The sequence below is a fragment of the Mercurialis annua genome, linkage group LG2 (assembly GCF_937616625.2).
Source record: "Mercurialis annua linkage group LG2, ddMerAnnu1.2, whole genome shotgun sequence".
NCBI lineage: Eukaryota > Viridiplantae > Streptophyta > Magnoliopsida > Malpighiales > Euphorbiaceae > Mercurialis > Mercurialis annua.
This window is the reverse complement of record NC_065571.1, coordinates 12,618,584-12,641,218: the sequence shown is the minus strand read 5'-3', so window position 1 is coordinate 12,641,218 and position 22,635 is coordinate 12,618,584. Positions and strand designations below refer to the sequence as shown.

Here is a 22,635-nt window from a genome sequence, read left to right as displayed (position 1 = left end):
TTAAAACTATTTGATATATATATACTGTTTTCACGCATCGCATTATATATAATTGATTGAAATGTTATATGTTTATTTAATTTCTATTTATGAGAACTAGTATGCGATCTGAAGAAACTAGCTACCTATTGGGTGTCAATAGGCTGTGTGATCACCAGTATCGAGCCAGTCTAGTATGTTTGCATTGAGAAATGACTTGACACAGCTGGGAGCTGTTGATGAATATGAAATTTACGATTGGGTTTTGATACGAGTGAGTACTCGGCTACGGTGTAGTCTGGAGTCCCCGTATCTAGTGGCTGGGCCACCAGCGAGTTGGACTCGCAATTGATATTTACGATTGGGTTAAATGATATATGATTATCCGAGAGATGTGTCGCATGCTAGGATATTAGTTTCGTATGGATCAAATACGTGTTTATATGCTTTATATCATTGTTCTCTTGAAAAGCGATGCTATGTTTTATACTAATACTGTTAGTAAATGACAACTCACTCAGTATTTTCCCAAATACTGACCCCTCACCTTTGATGTCTTACAGGTGCTTAGTTTGTGGACCTAACTAGAAGCCAATTTTGAAGTGCAAAAGTCATCTGTATATGTTAGTTTATGACTTCTGTGAAGGCTGCAGTAGTGGTCCTGCGTCAACAGAATAGTAGCCTAGATAGCAGTTCATTTTTGATTGTATATATAAACTGCTGTCATTGTTTAAATGCTTTTTGATAGGCTACATGTTTAGTATGTGATCCACGGCCCCAGATGCCGGTGTGATGTTTTGAGACACTAACTGATGTATATAGTACCGCGAGGCCAGTTCGTACATGGTACGGTAACTAGAGCCCGCGAGGTTTTGAAACAGTTAGTGTATATGTTTAATTATGTGTTATATATAAATGTGTTGCTTCCGTTGGTTAATGTGTAATGTATTCATTTATTATTTGCGAAAAATTAATAGTGGTTTTAGGCTTGCTACGGGTTCCGGAGCTACCACTCCCGCTCCCTAGCGCCGGTTGCGGCTCAACATTTTGGGTCGTGACAATGTTGGTATCAGAGCAGTTTGGTCCAGTTACCACTGCTAGATTATTTGATTGTCTGTTTGATTGAAAGTATTTTGTCAGTAAGTATACCTAGGAACTACTGCAGCAAGAGTCAGACCGTAGTTGTCTGTTATTATGTGATATATGCATTGGTAATACGTAATATGACGCGCGCGAACCAGGATTATTAAGTTAGTAAGTGAATAGTATCTGTTTATACGGACGACAGAAACAACTAAGTATTGATTGCTTATACTAGGAGATAGAAAGTGGTTATGTGGTTGCAAATTATGAATTTTTGTGATGGTAAAGTGTTTATTACTTGCGCTGAGGTTATTGAATGGATATTTGTTTGCGAATTAGGTGCGGCTGGATTAAGTGCTAAATGTGTATAGCATTTTATAAGCTGATATTGGAATTGCGTGTGGAAATGGGCTCAGATGGTCGCTTACGTTTGAAATTGTTTCTTTTCAGCATGTCTGGGCAAAATGAAGCTCAGTCGCATGCTGAGGAAGAACGGGAGGAAGCGCCTCCTACATTTCAAAACGGGTTTCATAACGAAGTAGGCGAACCATCTGGGGTCCCTCAGAGTGGATTCCACGCAAATAATGGAGCATCGCCAGAAATATATCAAAATGGTTTTATGTCTGTGTCGGAGATAGGTAGTTCTTCTGGAAACCGAGTCAGAATGCATTCACCGGAGATAGAGTACAGTGAAGAAGAGGAACCGGAGGAAGATCCGGAAGAGGATCCTAAAGAAGATCCTGAGGAAGACCCTGAAGAGGATCCTGAGGAGGATCCAGAAGAAGAATTAGAAGAAGAAGCAGAAGAGGGAAATCCTCAGGAAGAAGAGTATGAAGAAGAAGAAGAGTTAGATGAATTAGATGTCGAGGAATACAGAGGTGATTATTTCTGGTCAGGTGTGCGGAGATACCGCAATTTGAAGGAAGATGCAGACATAGCCAATGGTCAGGCGCAGATAGCCTTAAACCAGGTTAGAAGGCAGATGTGTTCTTTTTCTAGAGGGATGTTGACTGTAGGAGCGTACTCTACTGATTTTCTGCGGATGGCAGAGGGAGTCCCTGATCTGAACGAAAGCAATAGGACTATTAATCGTAGGTATGTCAGGGGTTTAGGACCTCAGTTTGATGAGCTATATGAGCACGTGGACGAACATTTTAGCACGCTCACTACAATGGCCCGTAGGATTGAAACAGAGCATGAGTGGGCGGGCGATCCGGTACGACCCTATTACTTTAGACGTGAGTATCACCCAGATTACGTCAGTACGTCCCCCAGAACTACAACCAACCCCTATTTTGTGCAAAGAGGTGGAAGAAACTCTGGTAGAACAGTTAGGGGCCGACATACAGGCGTAGTTATTAGGGAACCTAACGTTCCGCATCAGGCACCTCCAGGTTTTAGTGATTTACGTACTTTAAGTAATTGTGTTTATGTGTTTGTATTATTGTGTTTATATATCTGTTACATTGCATGATAGAATAGAACATGCCTATAGGATAAAACCTCAGAAAGTGAGAACCTATAGGAAGCGCCGTTGTTAAACACACGCTTAATAAAAGAATATATAAATATAACTTACAGAAACAATAATATAATAAACATCACATCATATAATTATTGCAAACGTAATTCCTATATTATGTTTTAGAATTTGAAGAAAAAGATGGATTACTTACAGGAAGTCGATGTGAGACATCGGTATCTGCGTCTGTATACGACGTAGTAAAGAGTGTGGTAGAAGTGGATGTGGTGATTATAGCAGTAGAAAATTTTGAATTTAAATTGAGTTGTCGGAAATATGGAGAGAGAAGGAATGTGACAGAAGAACAGTCTGTAAATGACAGAAAATGACAGCAATACAAAAATTTGAAATATACCCAATAAGTATAAAGAAAGCCGTTAATAGTCGCAGAGTGTATAATCTAGAGTAAGACTTGCAATTTTATAAATTTTTGAAAGTTTTTATGATTTTCAAAGTACAGTTGTGCTCAGACATCGCATATGATATTGCATAATCACGATAGAAATGCATAAGAAAATGATTTTTAAAATGTAGATCATGCATCATATCTTTACAATGCTAAAGGAAATGTGATTTTGAGCAACTCCTTGGTGATGAGAGGTGTCATCACTCTGAGCAACAATTGTACTAACAATTTTAAACGATTTATGAAAAGTGGTTTAGAAAGAGCTGCGCAGCCAAGAGAAGTTTTAAAATCGTTTTGTTTAGTAAGTAAACTCGGATATAAAGCCCTGCGACGAAGAATAAAAGATTCTTATTAAATAAGAATAAAAATTGTAAAAGAAACTCCAATAACAGAATAAAGCCATGTTAATAATTATTGCAATGAAGCTAGTGGAGCTAAAGAAGGATGTGAATAAGGACTTAATCGCCGGAGAGCATGTGCAGATAAGCTGCAATGCACTGGCAATACTTAAGGATACGATATTTATCCTTATGATAAAACGAAGAATGAAATGACAGAGAGTTGTGTTAGGCGAAAGAAACGTACAAGCACGTAAGGATGAAGAATATAATGATTGTTCTTATAGAGAAAGTAGCAATCCAAAGTCATGATTGGAGGAAAAAGATTAAAAGTATGAAGGACGAAAAGATGGTAATATGAATGATGAGCATCAAGTGATATTTAAAGGATATACAACCTTATAATACCAGTGTTCGAAGAATACAGAAGTAGAAAGAAGAAAGGATATAAATAAATCAAGAAAGATAATAATGCTATATGACTGATATTGGGTGAAGTAACTAATATCAGCGTCATGAATTATAAGCTGCGTTAACAAAAAGGAGAAAGGTTAAGCGTAAAATTCTAACATAAGCAGAAAAGCACACGTATAGGTGTACGTGTTAATAAATGTAAGAGATACGTCAGAATGATTATTAGAATAAAGTAATACTTTATTACTTTTGAACAGAAAGAAGTGAATTGCAACTAAGAAGTCACGAGGTCATAAGGACAAGGGATGATGCCAGTACGAAGAAAACAAGTTATAAAAGACAATGAGAATCATGATATGAATGCTAAGAAAACACTTCGAGAAGAAGAGGAAGGGAAGAATAAGGACAAATTAAGATATAATCGTAACTAGTATTAAAATGATACCTTGAAGAATAAGAATAAAGTTATGAAGCTATTCGAAGGTAAGAAGAAGAAGTATAAGTCGAAAGAGGAAGTAGATTATATATTAAGAAGGAATAACAATCAAGGGAATAAATAAGTTATTAAGGAACTACTGAATCTGTTAAGAACGAAAGTTAAAGATGAAGTTAATTAAAGGTTAAAGATGAGAAAGATTCTCGAAACAGATAAACGTTAAAGAAACATATGAAATTCTTATAAAGTCATAATAAATAAGGAATTGTGACGTAAGGGAAAGACAACTTTAACTGAAAAGTCAATAAGAAACTCAAAATGAATCTCAAAAGAGTAATTAGAGGGAAGGTGAAGAAGATAAGAATATGAGTAGTACTAGTAAACAAGGGCATCTGTACAAGCCATATAATCGAAGGTAACGTGAAATGAAACGTTTAAGACAATGGTAAGTGAGTGAAGGATCACGATCAACGAACGACGTGAAGTTCACGATAGCTTAAGGAGGCAAAAGAATAAGAAATGGAAGATAGTGAAGGATGTATCAAGTTTAGCTACGTCAAGAAACAACAGATGTGTTAGACAATGTGTAAGTCGAAGAAGGTTGATTGATGAGGAATGAAGTGTTAGACAATGATAGCAAAGAGCGAGAAATGACAAGAACCAGTTAAAAGAAAGGAAAGTGATAACTACAGATGATAGAAAGATCATAACTGCAAGTTATGATTACAAGAGAAAATACCCATAGGAGTATGAGTAAAGTAAATACGTCATCAAGGATGTAATCGACATGTCGTGAGTATTCACGTACAAGGAGACGAGTAGCATCTCAATGACAACTAAGAATAAAAATTATTAAAGATAGTAAATCGATAAAGTGTTAAGTGAGGATTAATCGACGTCAATGGTAGTCACAAAGAAGATAACGACTAGTTATAGATGACGTCAGAATTACATTGCCAACGGTACGTCTTAAGCCACATTATTTTGGAAAGACAACAGACAAGACAAAGAAAAACAACACGAAAAGTATCGGCGATACAGTGGGAAGAAGCTGTAATCAATTAGCAACAAGTGTGAAGTCACAGCTGTAAGTAGAAAGTTAAGAGTTTAAGTAAAAGAAAAAGGCTGCGACTAAAACATACTAAGGGACGTCAAGAAAAGCATAAAGATAATTTTATGATTCCAACAAGTTTTATGAAAATTCGAGGACGAATTTTTATAAGGGGGGAAGAATGTAATACCCCAAAATATTTAAATAGCTAATTGGACCACGTGTCCAGTTTGGATTCGCCAGAGTGGCATTATCGGAAAGTTTTCCGATAAATAAGTTTTAGCAGGTCGGTTTTAGAAAAGATTATTGCGAAGAAAACTTATATTATATTTCAATTCTAAAGTTAGAATTGGAATAAAAAGGAAAAATGTCAAGAAAAGTCTAAAATGTAGTACAGGGACCAAAGTGGTAATTTAGCCACTTTGTGTCGAAAATAGAAATATTGGATTTTTACGGGAAAGTGCTAATATCGAGTTTTGTATTATTTATCGGATATAAATAATGCGTATAAGTCGTAATAAAAGAGTTTATAGATTTAACTATGGACTAAATCGTATAAAAGAAAAGTTTAAAGGATAAATGATAAGAATCAAAAAGAACAAGGACCCAAATGAGCTTTTAGCCAAATCATATATAATTAAGGAAATATGAAAGAATGGAAGAGAGACTTCCAGAGAGAGCGAGAGAATTTGAGAGAAAACCTTTGGTCACGATCGTTTCGCCGCCGTTTCTCCGTTCGACGTCCGATTCAAGCGATTCAAGCGGCAATCTCTTCAGAATCTTGTCCTGTATCGATTCTAAGCTTCGTTTCGAGGTAAAGTTCTTGGAATTCAGTGCTAAACTCGATAATAAATGGCTGTTTTAAGTTTTATAGCGTATTGGTTTGAATTTGACGTTTTCGAGGTTAGTATAGCGTTTTTGAAGAAACCGAGATATGGGTACTGAGCATGGGTATGTTTAGCACGTCGGAGTTGTGGCGAAACCCCGGAAAATCTGATTTCCGGGGCTGTGCACGTGGTGCACGACCGTGCACCACGGGTGCACGAACGTGTACTGGAAGTACACGAACGTGCACCTAGCAAGGTACACGATCGTGTACTGAAGTACACGAACGTGCACCCACCAAAACGCACACCCGTGCACCCCAACCCGCCCCCACGCGTATACAAACTGTAATCGACCTAGGTATTCGACGTTTTGAGTAATTTGACTCTAAAGGACGGGTTTCGGACTTTGAGAATCATTAATCTCGAGATTAGCTCGACGTTTTAGATAAATAACAATAATGGAAAACGTCAAGGACGTTAAGAAATTCTCAATTATGAGAAATAGTATTCGCTAAGTCGTTTATACGACTAAAGTTATTGAATACGTAAACAAGTATAAAACGAAACTAAATCCTAAAACTTAAAAGTATTATACGTATAAGAATGCGAGAATCACGTCTAACTATTAACGATTTATCAGACGTGTCAGCGAGTAGTGGAGTCAGTAGAGGCGGACTAGCGAGAGCGTACTATCAGATCGATCATATCATTTCTTGGTTTGCGGTCACTGTGAGTTGTACTTTTACTTTCATGTATTAAAACTATTTGATATATATATACTGTTTTCACGCATCGCATTATATATAATTGATTGAAATGTTATATGTTTATTTAATTTCTATTTATGAGAACTAGTATGCGATCCGAAGAAACTAGCTACCTATTGGGTGTCAATAGGCTGTGTGATCACCAGTATCGAGCCAGTCTAGTATGTTTGCATTGAGAAATGACTTGACACAGCTGGGAGCTGTTGATGAATATGAAATTTACGATTGGGTTTTGATACGAGTGAGTACTCGGCTACGGTGTAGTCTGGAGTCCCCGTATCTAGTGGCTGGGCCACCAGCGAGTTGGACTCGCAATTGATATTTACGATTGGGTTAAATGATATATGATTATCCGAGAGATGTGTCGCATGCTAGGATATTAGTTTCGTATGGATCAAATACGTGTTTATATGCTTTATATCATTGTTCTCTTGAAAAGCGATGCTATGTTTTATACTAATACTGTTAGTAAATGACAACTCACTCAGTATTTTCCCAAATACTGACCCCTCACCTTTGATGTCTTACAGGTGCTTAGTTTGTGGACCTAACTAGAAGCCAATTTTGAAGTGCAAAAGTCATCTGTATATGTTAGTTTATGACTTCTGTGAAGGCTGCAGTAATGGTCCTGCGTCAACAGAATAATAGCCTAGATAGCAGTTCATTTTTGATTGTATATATAAACTGCTGTCATTGTTTAAATGCTTTTTGATAGGCTACATGTTTAGTATGTGATCCACGGCCCCAGATGCCGGTGTGATGTTTTGAGACACTAACTGATGTATATAGTACCGCGAGGCCAGTTCGTACATGGTACGGTAACTAGAGCCCGCGAGGTTTTGAAACAGTTAATGTATATGTTTAATTATGTGTTATATATAAATGTGTTGCTTCCGTTGGTTAATGTGTAATGTATTCATTTATTATTTGCGAAAAATTAATAGTGGTTTTAGGCTTGCTACGGGTTCCGGAGCTACCACTCCCTTTCCCTAGCGCCGGTTGCGGCTCAACATTTTGGGTCGTGACAGCTACGGATTTCACCATTGATTTGCTGCAAATTTTGTGTTTTATGGTTGAATGTTCATTTTCAAGTGTTGATATTAAGTGGGTAAAATATCCACTTTAATCCTTGAAGTTGCCACCTCCATACCTTTAAATTTCTAACTTTTCTTTTGTCCAATTTAGTCCGTAGAACACTAAATCTTTTAGGTCCGATTAATTCAATATTATTTATTCTCAAATAAATAATATTAGTCCCATATCTTATAGCTTTACTTTCCAATAATTTATTTTGGCAATTTTGGTCAAAAACGCTCAAATTTCCATTTTGAGCTAACTTGCATTTTTTCTCACTCTTTCGTCCAATTTTCATATTAATGACTATAGATAACCACTTTATCGATATTATTTTCTTATCTTGAGAAAATAGAGTAAAACAAAACTTTCTCCAGAAGTTTGTGGTTAAAAGTCCACTTTAGCCCTTAAAGTGACTAATTTGCACTTTAACCCTTATTCCTAACTAATCGTCAAGTTTTCTTCTAAAACGATTTCGTATACTTACGAAATTTTGACAATCATTTATTAACAATATTTCACGGACCTTGACGTGAATATTTTTAGTTCGGGCTTTCCAACTTATTTTATTTTATTCTTTTTAGTCCCGCTTAAATCCAATTTATCGCATAATAATTTTCCATTTAAATTATTATTCTACGATAATTCTAATAGACCCGCTTCGGTCTAAGTCCTTATTATCCAATCCTAATCCGATATTCTCGTTCTTAATCTTTACGATTATGCCTCGTGGCACTACACGTAATACCTCAAAAATTTAGGTTATTACAATCTTCCCCCTTACAAAAATTCGTCCTCGAATTTTCATAATCTTCTAATATTACTTAACCCATCTTTAATCAAACCTTATCATTCTCTTCCTTCCACACTTCCGCTGCGATACTCTGATTAATTATTCACTAACTATTGACTTTACAGTTAGGTTTATACGGTCATTCATCTAATACTGTTCTTAGGTGAAAGTGTCTCGATATACTTATCGGGTAACTTCTTATGCTAACAATCCTAACCATCTTATTAATCAATTCTCTTTATTTTACTTTTTTTTAACAACGTTTGTTTGTTCGTAGGGTTCATATCCCCTGATGTAACTAACTTCTATGTTCGATTTCCTCGCCCTAGAGGTAAACGTGCTTCGAGTTTAAACGTGGCCACTATCACTTTACATGTTTGTAAAGTAGCGTCGTTGTCCTTGTATTCAAGATACAAGACTTCTCTAGAGATTTGGAATTCAAATCTCGATATGTTTCATATTGCGTTATACGTTATACTATTCGTCGTTCTATATACGTATGTTCTTATATAGGCCTAACAAGATGATCAGTCTTGTCCTATGCCTCTATACACAAAGTCCCTGTCTGAGCTTACTTACGTTTGAAAACTCATCCGTTTAAAACCACAATACTTTTCATTTTTCAAATCATGTCATAATTGTGCACCGGTGTGATGACTTCTCTCGTCACAAGAGTTGCAATGACACTCCTCTTTTTAATTTCTAGGCAAACACAATGTATATGATGCATGTCCTATTAGTGAATGCAATATGGATGCAGTGATGCAATTCTATTCGTGTCAATGCGATGTTTTTATGATTCGTGTCCGGGCACAATTATGTCTTTTCAAAATATTTTATTTCGATCAAATACTTTTCTTTTCATAAAACGGGGTTTACGTAAGTTTCTCTCGACAAAAGACTCTGCACTATCTATTAATTATCTTTCTATCGTTCGCAACTATTTACATTCTTTACACATGTAAAAATGTAACTCTATTCGCCTGATTGTGACGTCGTTCGAAAGACACGTCCTAAACGTTCGTGTTTACACTAGGCTAGCTCAAAAGGTCTGATCACTTTCGAGCTTCTAGTGTTTGGACTTCATGATGTTTGTCTCGATTACATCGTATATCTGGTTGTGTCTAACTAGAAGTCGTCGCGACAACTCTGTCTTTTAGGAGATGGTTGGTTTGTGTCACCCTTGGTATCCTATCACATGGGATGTTGAATCCCTCGCGTATTGACTTTGTTGTCCTTACTGGCAACATGCATCCGTCATTGCAAGTGCATGGAACTTTTTTTTGTTCCAATTGTGAACTAATGGTTCTAGTCTTCTTGGCTACTTTCTTTGTTTATCTTTCGTATGAGTCTAATCATATCACCTCCGATCTTCTTACTTTACTTATACTTCTCAATCATTTCATATCATAATTCTTGAATTAATCTTTATCGTGTCTCTTAATCTATAAAAGACATTTGTTTATTCATTCTCGATGAGTTTTTTAATTGATTGAACTCTTTTTGTTATGTGCTGCCTTTGGCAGTGTCTCCACTTCCTCGCCTATCACTTATCTTGATTATTGACTTTCGCGTCTGTTAACCCACTCTCTTCCATTTACTCTTGTCTATCTTCTTACTCATGCAGAGAAGTTTGCCAATTCCTAGGGCACTTGCTAACATCCTTTACAATCTTTACGATACCCTGATCCTTCTGATCACTATCGTGTTCGAGTCCTTCTTGCTACCATATTAGCACATTATAACTTATTTGCATCAATTTCCTTTAGACTTTGCTTTTCTTCTTATTGTAACCTCACTATTCGCAACAAGGTAAATTCCTCCTTTAGTTTACTATTAACTATAGCATTAATCCTTGAGTTATACTTATCGTTAATATTTTACTCATTTGTCCAAACATATGGTATTTGTAATTCACATGTTTACTTCTTATTTGACCTCCGTTAGAATGGACCAGTACACTTTCCATTTGTCTGGCACTGTCAAAAAGCTAATTAGATTTTTATCAGTCTGGGTCAACGTTCCCACTACGCTGATCCTAATCCTCTCACCAATATCATATAGCTTCGGACTTGGTCTGTCATCATAGTCTCGACTTTATTTGTCTCCTTGAGTTAACGATATTAGCTTTTCTTGATTGTCCTCAATCAAGGCAAACGGTAGAAAGAATTCCTAAAATGGGGTTACTAACTCCATCCATGTTGCTTGACCCATTATCGGTCCAATTATTTGTCGAAAATAATCTTTGGTTGGACCTTTCATCGATATCCCTATCAATTTTACCGTTTGTCCTTCGTCCGCTTAAAGTCTACGAGCAATTAGCTCCGCTCCGTCTAGAAAATCTAATGGATTGTCCAATCCACCAAACTCCTTTAATCTTAACTTCATTTATGCCAATATCAAATCTCTATCTTGTATCTTGCCTTTTCATATTGATATTGTCCTTGTATCACTATCGTATTATTAGCATACAACTCTGCATATCAGCTACTCCTACCGTTAACTAATTGACACCGATGTTGGGTGGTTGCGACATTTCCGATGCTTGCACGTATCCCGCTTGGTCTACTCTAGGTCTCCTTTAACCTCTGCCTTGTTTGCGACCTCTACTTGCCAAATAGACTGGGCATATTCGCCTTCCTACTTCTAGCCTCTTTTCAAGCTTCATGTACTTGCTTGCTATGTACAGCACGCCTTCTAATAATTCTTCGTTTCGCCATACTATATATAAGGAATCTTAATGAATTCCTTAAAACATAGTATACGTCAGCCATCACAACTAAACGTCGTACGCGTATGCTGAACCATAGGAATACTTCATTCCTTTAGGCCTTCTATGGATACGTTCGTTCTTTAAGTCCCATGAGTATTTTACTCATTTTAGACTTAATAATCTTAAAATCATGTACTCGCGTTGTTCATATTCTATGCGTGTCACTATCGTAGCTATAAACAATCTATGTTAGCCGAATCTAAAGAAAATCGGTGTTCCCTAGATTTTCCTTGGGTACGCATTGTATCTTAAATCCTGCAAGCTCTCCGCTCAAATAGACTTAACCAAGCATCAATAATATCTAAGCATAACGTACATGTTCTATTCGTATTCTATGCATATCTATAAACAATCTATGTTGATCAAATCCAAAGAAAATCAGTGTCACCTACATTTTCTTCTTCTATTTTGCGTATCTTAAGTCTAGCGAGCCTCCCGCTCACTGTAGACTTAGCAAAACCAAGAAACGTTTAATCATAAGGCATAATTCCTATTCATAACAATCAATCACAATATATACATTTCATATATCGTATAAATTATCACAGGCTTACATACCTGTGAGCATATCACTCTCATGAGTGATCACGTTTTGCAGCGCGTCGCATATCTCATCAATCATCTACCATTCAATTAGTTTATAATCCATAACGACATTCTTATATAATATGAGTCTCGAGAGTATATAACTCTCCGCAGACTATAGATACTCGAAAGCGTATTGCTTACTCGAGTAAACACAAACCATAATTTGTGCTCATGCATACTCCTAACTCGACTCCTAATAGCACATATAGGAGGGGACGTCTTTGTAAAACGTTTGAAAAATTGATGAAAAAGATGATAACGTTCAAAAGACATGACCGGAAATCCCTATAATCCGCAGTAGTTCTTAGGTATTGATTGACTCTTTCCTATACTCCAATCATAAAAGAACAATGGCCTAGGAACACTAAACCATTGCTCTGATACCACCTTTGTCACGACCTAAATTTATGAGTCGCGACCGGCGCTAGGGAATGGGAGTGGTAGCTCCGAAACCCGTAGCAAGCCTAAAACCTGTGTAAATTTTTCGCAAAACCAATCATATTCCATATATCAAAATAAATGTGACCCCATTTTACAAAAACATCAGAGTGAAATTGCATTATGCATATACATAGATAAAAACATCTAGACTACTGCTGACCGCTAGAATGAAAATCTTCTTTTACTTCTTGTGCAAATGACTTCCGAGAATTAAAACTTCGGAAGCTTGACTCTTCAAATCATATCATACTATCCCTGAATAATGGGAGGAGCAACGGGGTCAGTATAAAACTGAGTGAGTTCACCAAAATTACACGCAATATCACATAACTCTTTGTTTATTTCATAAACTTATAGTTTATAAGTATTTGACATCTTTGATTTCTTATTATGGTATTGATATTTTTCTTTCTCGTTTTGTTTCAATAGTTTTCGATCGAATCTTAAATCTTAGGTTATACCATCACGATTCTAAATCGAATTAAATCATTGACAAGTCTCTTGTGACTTGATCCTTATGGTTGGGTCTCGAGATAGTTCAACCGAGTTACCTTCAACCATGTGGCACAGTCCCGAGATAGTTCGACCGAGTTACTCATGCCACTACTTAATCCTAAGTTGTGAGTCCCGAGATAGTTCAACCGAGTTACTCACCAGACAGAGGTCCCGAGATAGTTCAACCGAGTTACCTTCGTGTCTGCATTCGGACTCTGCACCCTGCAAGTCTTTTGAACTTAACTGTCGATTCATATTGACATTTAATAGGAGTGTTTGTTCCGTATTACTTCGCGATCTTGTTTCGTACAATTTCTCGATGTGTCCTTACTTTTTATTTCGTATGATTCCCGAGGACTATTATCGAGAATGGATGAGATACGGGTCCCGGGATAGTTCTACCGAGTTCAACCTCGTATCTTAGTTCTTATTATTGGGTGTACCATAGTACAATTCTCATTTTACGTTTACAGTTGATTTTGTATTTTTCGTTCTGTTGTATTGATCCTTTATGGACCATGACATGCACAAAACACTCTACAACATACCTTAATAACACATGCACATATGGGTATTTGTTATGATTAATAGTACGTATAGGAACGTACTAAGTTTCTTTATAAATATTTGCATAATAGTATATATAGGAATGTACTATATTCTTTTTATTTATATTTGGTTCGGTTCACATTATATTACTTTACCCATCCCCGGTGTTTAAACGTATATATTCCTTTCACTTATTTATGTTATTGTCAAAATAGCACAATATGATCGTATACATTTTGAAAACAAACATTTCAAATATATAAATATTCATATAGCTTTTCGTATTAATATACGTAGCTTTATGAATATTAGCGAGTAATTTAAAGTGTACTCACCACTTGCTATCCAAATTCTTCAAATAAGCTTGACGATATCTCGATCCGTTTGCCTCAAGCCTTGTCGATAGTCGCTCGTCCGATCTACGCAAATATAATAATAGCAAGAATTAACAAAATTCTAGCTATTATTAGTTTAACCAAAAATTATGTTTCTAGCCAACTTCGGCTATCGAAGCCGCTTACTTAAAATAGTCCGACCCCCAAACAAAGTTGACATTCTTAAAGTTTAGAACGTCGCCTACAACTTTCGTTTAGGTCTCGGACCATGAAACGCGCCCGAAGGTGTCAGAATCTATCTCCTAACTTATTACATAGTGATGTCCGAAAACTGCAAAACTGCTCCGCGCAAGAAAATGTTGTGCCTCATATGACCATGTTTGAGGCAGAATCAGGGAAAACTCAAAACTAGACATTTATAGAGGACACATTCAAGTTTCTTTACAATTAAACAGAACCGGATTTGGAGTTATACAACTCTAGATATGGCTCTTGTAACATGACTGTTCTACATAACAGTTTTTTGCAAAATGTCATTTTGTTTACATCGATTAAATCGTAACTTATTACGCAATGAATCTAACTTATCGATACCACATTTCAATAACAACACAATCCAGCCCCTAAACACATTCTAATCATACACATTCCAATACCTATGCATCAATAAAAACACTTAGGTACGAGTTCCATACAAGGACCGAATTACTCGTGCATTTGGCATTCAACATTTAACCACCAAAAACTCACTTTTAATTCAGCTTTATCACTCCTAATATATGCTTAAAATCACTAAGTTAATCTCTTATCCTCGACCTATCATAGGGCCAAATACTTATCGACAACATCCATATTCAAATTCAATCAAAAGCAACACCATATCTTACTAAACATCATCAAACTAAACATCGTCACCACAAACACATTATTGCCGAATACATGAGCAATCCATAAACTGATTTCAGCAATCACTTGTTAACTAAAATCAGAATTAAATCCTTACCTTGATGTACGATACAAAATCCGAAGATAACCATCAAATTCTCCATCAAATTCTTCATTCCAAGCTCCAAAACACCTTATATCATATAATCAAACAAAAACCCTAAATTAGACTTAGAACCCTAACCTTTATTTTCATGATTACTTCAAAATAAACCACATGAGTCTCAAATTAATGACCTTACCTCACTTACCTCGAAGAATTGTGATGATTTCCATCAAAGATCATTAATACCATTGAATACCTAAAAATCCCGACATATACAGCTCAATTATCATCTAAATACTTCAATTTTTTCCTCAAATTGAAGCCATATAAGTGTAGATAATCATTTTCTCGTTCCGTGGCCGCAAGAATCACTCAATTTCGTTGAGAAACGAAAAAGTTATGAGCATTTGAAATTTTGGAGAATTTGGAGATGAGGAGCTACGGATTTCACCATTGATTTGCTGCAAATTTTGTGTTTTATGGTTGAATGTTCATTTTCAAGTGTTGATATTAAGTGGGTAAAATATCCACTTTAATCCTTGAAGTTGCCACCTCCATACCTTTAAATTTCTAATTTTTCTTTTGTCCAATTTACTCGGTTGAACACTAAATCTTTTAGGTCCGATTAATTCAATATTATTTATTCTCAAATATATAATATTAGTCCCATATCTTATAACTTTACTTTCCAATAATTTATTTTGGCATTTTTGGCCAAAAACGCTCAAATTTCCATTTTGAGCTAACTTGCATTTTTTTTCACTTTTTCGTCCAATTTTCATATTAATGACTAAAAAATAACCACTTTATCGATATTATTTTCTTATCTTGAGAAAATAGAGTAAAACACAACTTTCTCCGGAAGTTTGTGGTTAAAAGTCCACTTTAGCCCTTAAAGTGACTAATTTGCACTTTAACCCTTATTCCTAACTAATCGTCAAGTTTTCTTCTAAAACGATTTCGTATGCTTACGAAACTTTGACAATCATTTATTAACAATATTTCACGGACCTTGACGTGAATATTTTTAGTTCGGGCTTTCCAACTTATTTTATTTTATTCTTTTTAGTCCCGATTAAATCCAATTTATCGCATAATAATTTTCCATTTAAATTATTATTCTACGATAATTCCAATAGACCCGCTTCGGTCTAAGTCCTTATTATCCAATCCTAATCCGATATTCTCGTTCTTAATCTTTACGATTATGCCTCTTGGCACTACACGTAATACCTCAAAAATTTAGGTTATTACATGTAAGCTATCTGTAAATGACTGGGATATACTATTTCGGTATAAAATATAGTCCTAAAACAACTAGGTTGCAACTCGAGTCTAGGCCATGTCATCAAGTTACCGTTAATCTGCGCAAATTGATCCACAATTTACATACTGCTCGTTCAGCTTTAAAACCCATGAAGCTTACCGGTTTTCTACAGAAAGAGGTACTTGTATACACAACTTTGATAAAACAATTTGGATCTAAAAGTTACAAGTGTTTCGGGTCTTACTTTGGGGAAGAGGATAAAATAGATTCGCTAATTTGATAATGAGTTGCGTTTAGTTTTTTCCTCTTTCGGCTTTCTTGTATTATAAGTTAATCATAAAAAATATAGCGACAATTAATTTATATGTTCTTAGAAAAAAATTCTATTATAGTATTAGCTAAAAATAACATACATTTAAAATTACTTATATTTTTAAATTTTAGGAATAGTTATTCGCTCATTGAAAGATGATTTCTTCGCGAATATATTTAAAATTTGAAGAATACTTCATATAAAAAAAAATAAAAAAAATTCATATAAAAAGACAGTGTGAACATATTATATATGACATTAACTAAAAATGCATATTTGTTTTATTTCAAATGTACTCTTCAATTATTGCCCTAATTGCTATGAATACAAATTCAACTTAAACTCGAACTTGAACTTGAAGTTAGGCTCTGATTCGGACTAGGTTGGATCCTCGAACTCGAAAGAACATATAATTCATATTGGAGAATATGCTTGTTATCATTATGAAAGTTGCTCCTGCCTTAAAGACACCTTCTCTTAATACATGGCAATCAGGAGGCTTTAGTTTTTGTATGTTGAGCATTTTTCACTGAACCCAATAGTAAATATGCTTCAGCAATAAAGAATGTAACCCTGATACATATGTAACACTTAAGTGATGTTATATATAAATCTATACTATATATAAAAGCACGGATGGGGGGGGGACAGGCACTTTTACATTAATGTCCTTAATAAATTATTGCTTAACTTAAGGTTTTATGGTAATTAAATCAATATCTAAATGTTAGAGTTATAACATAATTAAAATTTGATTTCAACAAGGATTAAAAAGATTAATCTAATAACAAATACTATATAATTAGAAAGATAATAGGAACATAAATTTTAGAGTTCTAGGTATAACAAAAATAGTCCGTTATATATTGAATAGAATTAGTTTTTGTTTTTCTCATTAAAAAACAAAACAAAGATGTAGATAACTATTAGGGGTATTTAATTATTAATAATTGTCTTACCTAAAAATTAGCTAATTTAAATTACTTCGACCCATTCAATTTCCAATTCCTCTTTTTCTTTCCCTAATTCCATGGTATTTTAATATGGTATTTATTATCATATTAAACTTATTTTACTAAACTACAACTATTAATCTAAAGTCTGTAATATAGATAGTATTTGTTATTCTAATAAAAATTTCCAACTAATTTAACAGCGGAATTGGACACTTGAAATTAAGGGTGTTCGAAAGTAACAAACATAATATACCTTTACAAAAGTATTTCTTAACAAATTCGGTGATATTTTAATGAAATAAGGAAATTATGAAATTTAATTATTATAATTAATTATATTTATTTCCAACAAAAATTCTAACTAATTTGATATTAATAATAAATAAAATGAATTATTACAATTATTATAAATTTACTTAATACATAAATTGACGAATCACATTACGAGCCACGTGCGTAGCACGTAATGCGAAACTAGTATATATAAAAGACGATATGTTTATATACATCCAAATAAAAATATAAATATAAACCCAAATGTATGATATTAATCCACATACTGGACTTGATATTTAACTTGCAAACTATAATGAATTTTTTTGTACGAAACTAGTACCCAAAGTTACTAAAAGTGTGATATATTAGACCCTCATTTAATTGATTTTATTTTGCAGAAATCTCCGTCGATGTGGACAACATATCGTATACAAGTGGCATTTATTAAGTTTGAACATCAATAATTTATTTTTATTTGAAACTCAATATATTAAAAAGTATAAATTGGAGCCTCTGTCAATGCCCATGCCGTTCACGTCAGCACGAGTAACGGTAAAATAAAAATATGCTGGCTCCAATTCATTATTTTCAATAACATTAAGTAATATTTTGAAGAAAAAAAATCATGAAGGCCCAAGTTGGAAAAACGATCTAGAAATTATGGTTCAAATTGTATATTTAGCCTAAATACAATTAGAAATCTAATAAAAATTCAAAATTTAAAATTAAATAATTTTCTAATTTTTTTAATCATGTACATTTTTTCTTGATAATTGGAAAGGGGAGCGCTAGTGGAAGGGTTTGAACCCACGACCTATCTAGCAGTTTACTGCCCGATGTTTATACCCATTTGAGCTATAACTTATCGGTTTATCATGTATACAATTGTGTTTGATTAAATGTATTTGATTTGTATAAACACAGAATTATTTGTGTATAAATGTATGGACTTATGACATAGAAATATTGAATTTAAGACCAAAGATACAAAAACTTCAAGTTATTCAAAAAAGCACATCACATTTTTTAGTTTTTAGTGGACCATTAGACCCTAAATGTTTTTAAACGTTGCAGAAAAGTCCTTTCAAATTTTTAAAAAGCATTAAGGCCTTTTTAGTTTATTTTTTGGACACTTAGCCCCTCGCATTTTTAGTTACTTTTATGATTTTTTTTTCAAGTATGAGGTTTATTTGCACCATTTAAAAAAGGCCCAAGCGGCCCAAAAAACTAAAAAGAGTTATGTGTCTTTTTATATAATTTGAAGAGTTTTTTTTTTAAAATATGCTTAATTTCGTTTCGTGTTATTTATTTTTATCAGATATAATATAAAGCAACATAAATCCTCCATATCACTTATAAAATTATTTTCAAGAACTCTTTAAAATAGTAGAACTATTTAATGTAAAGAGTTTAACAATAAATTAAACGTCAAATCAATTTAAGTTTATCAGAAAGATCATATAAACCCCAATAAGTTATTACCTTGGCATTTGCGCTCTAAACGTTTTTAAACAGTGCAAATAAACATTCACACTTGCAAAAAAATCCCTATAAGTAACTAAAAATGTGAGGTTTATAGTCAAAACTACAAACTAAAAGAGCTTGTGTGCGCTTTTTGAAATATATTAAAAGATATTTTCATGCCGTTTAAAAATTAAGGGCCCAAGTGGCAAAAAAACAACTAACATAGCTTATATGCAAAACTTAAACTTTGTTTGATTTTATTTAAAAATGTAAAGGAGAGAATGAGTTTGCATCTCCTCATATAAAATTCAAATTCAATCTCACAACTCACTACTGACAATTTAGATTGTAAAATAAACTTATTACTTTTTCTTTTTGAGAATATATATATTAGCGCAGCAGAAAATAAATAAGAGAAAATAAAAGAATCACACAAGATTTTTAACGTGGTTCGGTCAATGCGATCTACTCCACGGCAGAGAGAATTTATTCTATATGTTTGTTGTGAGTTTACAATAGGGTGATTACCTGTATTTATAGTGAACCCTTAAGACACAATATAAGTTCTAATCCATTAAGGAACTAGATTACAAATCCCAAAAGGAAAGCAATGCTAAATAAAGGATTAAGTATCCTAATCCAAATAGGAATGATATGAGCCATAACTCAACAATCTCCACCTTGGCGAATACACCCAACAAGATTAATCTTGAAACCTTCTTCAGCAAATCACAAAGGCCACCAAATTGCATCACAGAATAAACTCTCCATCTTGAGTTAAAATTATTCCATAGTCAAAGTTAACCAAGACCAACTCTCTCTCTGCCATCCATGCCCCTTAAGGGCCTCATGCAATGCGTACATTAACCAAGTCCAAGCTGAGCTTGAACTTTTCAATAGGCAACGGCTTTGTCAACATATCCGCTGGATTAACTGCAGTGGCTATCTTCTCTATAAGAAATCTCTTGTCTTCCACGACATCCCGAATGAATTTCATCCTCACATCAATGTGCTTTGATCTCTCATGATACACTGGATTCTTCGCCAAGCACAAAGCACTTTGACTATCGCAATAAATCACATGCTTTTGAACTTCTAAACCCAAGCTATCAATCAGACCTTGCAACCACATACCTTCCTTGACGCCTTCCGTCAATGACATGTATTCCACCTCAGTTGTAGACAAAGCAACTGTAGATTATAAAGTTGCTTTCCAACTAATAGCACATCCATATAGGGTGAAGATATATCATGTTAAGGACCTCCTTCGAATAAGATCTCCTCCATAGTCGGAATCTGTGTAGCCCACTATTCCATCAGAACCACCACTAGAACCATAAACCAGACATATTGTCACGACCCAAAATATTGAGCCGCAACCGGCGCTAGGGAACGGGAGTGGTAGCTCCGGAAACCGTAGCAAGCCTCAAATCACTATTAATTTGTCGAATAAACAAATAACATAAAGCAACAGAAGCACGTAAACATAACATATATATACATAAATATACATTTACACTAGCTGTTCAAAAACCTCGCGGGCTCTAGTTACCGTACCCTGTACGAACTGGCCTCGCGGTACTATATACATCAGTTAATGTATCCAAACATATCACCGGCATCTGGTGCCGTGAACAACATATAAAACACGTAACCTACAAAAAAACATATAAACAGGACATCATGTAATATGTACACTCAAAATATACTGCTGTCTAGGCTACGACTCTGTCACACGGGACCACTACTGCAGAATGCACAGAAGTCAGAAACTATACATATGCAGCCAACTTCTGGACTTAAGAATTGGCCTCTAGCTAAGTCCACAAACTAAGCACCTGAAACATCAAAGGTGAGGGGTCAGTATTTGGGGAAATACTGAGTGAGTTGACATTTACTAACGGTATATTATAAAATCATAGCATCGCATTTCAAGAAACAATAATATAAAACTTATAAACAGGGAATTGATCCGTACGAAACTAATATCCTAGCATGCGACACATCTCTTGAATAATCATATATCGTTCAACCCAATCATAAATCACAAGTTGTGAGTCCAACTCACTGGTGGGCCCAGCCCACTAGATACGGGAACTTCCAGACTACACCGTAGCCGAGTTCAATCTCGTATCAAATTCATATCATATCATACATATCTCATCATTTCTCAAATGCAAACACACTAGACTGACCCATTACTGGTGATCACACAGCCTATTGACACCCAATAGGTAGCTAGTTTCTTCGGATCGCATACGAGTTCTCATATATGAAATTTTATAGAAACATCTATTATTTACTCAAACAATATATCATGCGATGCGATAAACAGTTTCATTATATATATAAAATAACTTTAATATATAATACACGAAAATAAAATACAACTCACAGTGACCGCAATCCAAGTAATGATATGATCGATCTGATAGTACGCTCTCGCTAGTCCGCTTCTACTGACCCCACTACTCGCTGACACGTCTGATAAATCGTTTAATAGTTAGACGTGAAACTAGTACTTTTACACATATAATACTTCTAACTTTTAGGGTTTAGTTTCATTCTATACTTATTTACGTATTCGATAACTTTAATCGTATAGACGACTTCGCGAATACCAATTCTCATAATTGAGAATCGCTTAACGTCCTTGACGTTTTCCATTATTATTAATTATCTAAAACGTCGAGCTAATCTCGAGATTAATGACTTTCCAAGTCTGAAATCCGTCCTTTAGCGTCAAATTACTCTAAACGTCAAACACCTAGGTCAATTACAGTTTGTATACGCGTGGGGGCGAGTCGGGGTGCACGGGCGTGCATTTTTGGTGGGTGCACGATCGTGCAACCAAGTGCACGTTCGTGCACCTCACTGGTGCACGTTCGTGCACCATGAAGAGTGCACGTTCGTGCACCTTGTTGGGTGCACGTTCGTGCACTTCTAGTGCACAACCCCCCGGAAGTCGATTTCCGGGGTTTCACCAACATCTCGACGTGCTTCACACACCCACGCTCAATACCCATATCTCGGTTTCTTCAAAAACGCCATAATAACCTTAAAAACGTCAAATTCAATCCTAAATCATAATCCCATTAAAACAGCCAACTAAATTCGATTTTTGCATCAATTCTCGAGATGTTTACCTTGATTTGATGCTCAGAGACGATAGAGCTTTCAATTTTAAAGAGATCGCCGCTTGAATCGCTCGAATCGGACGTCGAACGGAGAAACGACAGCGAAACGACGGTATCGATCAATATTTCTCTAACATTCTCGAATTTTCTTTCTGTTCTCTGATTCTTCATTCATTCATAATGGTTCTTGAACTGCCGGTCCGAGTTTAATCCAACCTACAAAGGAAAATAGGTTAGAAGGATTCGAGCCGGTGTTGGCTCGAATACCCTCGGATGCCTAAGTCAGATAGATTGGAGTAGCGTTGAGAGTGAATATGAGTGAAATTAGGTTTGCCTGACTCAGGGCTTGGTTTATATACA

The 22,635-nt window shown here is 35.0% G+C and overlaps 1 long non-coding RNA gene across 1 annotated transcript; it reads right to left on the bottom strand.

The window, feature by feature from the left end:
• Positions 1-12,657: 12,657 nt before the first annotated feature.
• LOC126670021 (uncharacterized) lies at positions 12,658-14,950 on the bottom strand. The gene is made up of 3 exons (XR_007638620.2): positions 14,875-14,950; positions 13,872-13,955; positions 12,658-12,747 (listed from the first exon to the last, which is right to left on the bottom strand). It is a non-coding gene; the product is annotated as an uncharacterized LOC126670021 (long non-coding RNA).
• Between the last annotated feature and the right edge of the window lie 7,685 nt (positions 14,951-22,635).